The sequence below is a fragment of the Penaeus monodon genome, chromosome 31, assembly GCF_015228065.2.
Source record: "Penaeus monodon isolate SGIC_2016 chromosome 31, NSTDA_Pmon_1, whole genome shotgun sequence".
Taxonomy (NCBI): domain Eukaryota; kingdom Metazoa; phylum Arthropoda; class Malacostraca; order Decapoda; family Penaeidae; genus Penaeus; species Penaeus monodon.
This window is the reverse complement of record NC_051416.1, coordinates 4,445,139-4,445,625: the sequence shown is the minus strand read 5'-3', so window position 1 is coordinate 4,445,625 and position 487 is coordinate 4,445,139. Positions and strand designations below refer to the sequence as shown.

Below are 487 nucleotides of genomic sequence, written 5' to 3'. Positions count from 1 at the left end.
CCCATTTAGAATGGAATTGTATATTTAGGAAAAAATATTAATTCTGTTGACGATATATAAAAAAAACATATTAACGATATTAGTTTCCTACAGTTTTGTTGTAGAGAAAATATAATAAATAAATCACACAAGTATAAAACGCTATGTATAGATCACATGTGAATAACACACATATAACGACAAAGCACACAAACTATGAATAAAGTGATCCAGATTAAACGAAACGATCAGAATGCTATACCAACACAAAGGAAGAAACAAAGCAGTATTTTCCAAACGGGACTAAAACCAGCAAACCGTGTAATGAAGCTGTGACTCATTGCTTTAAACTATTCTCATCTTTGACATTCTCCGTAAACCTGTTTTGGCAAAGGAGAACGTATCCAGGCGGTCAAGGACTTGCATGTAAATGTCCAGCCCTGTCTATATGGCCTTTAAGAAGTCTTGTAGACTTTGTGACATTCTGTGGCCGACTGCAGTGCACATA

General features: G+C 34.9%; 1 protein-coding gene across 1 annotated transcript in view; it reads right to left on the bottom strand.

Moving 5' to 3' along the window:
* Positions 1–487, bottom strand: part of LOC119593008 (protein white-like) — a gene marked incomplete at its 5' end in the record, with an annotated part of 10,766 nt that overhangs the window by 4,195 nt on the left and 6,084 nt on the right.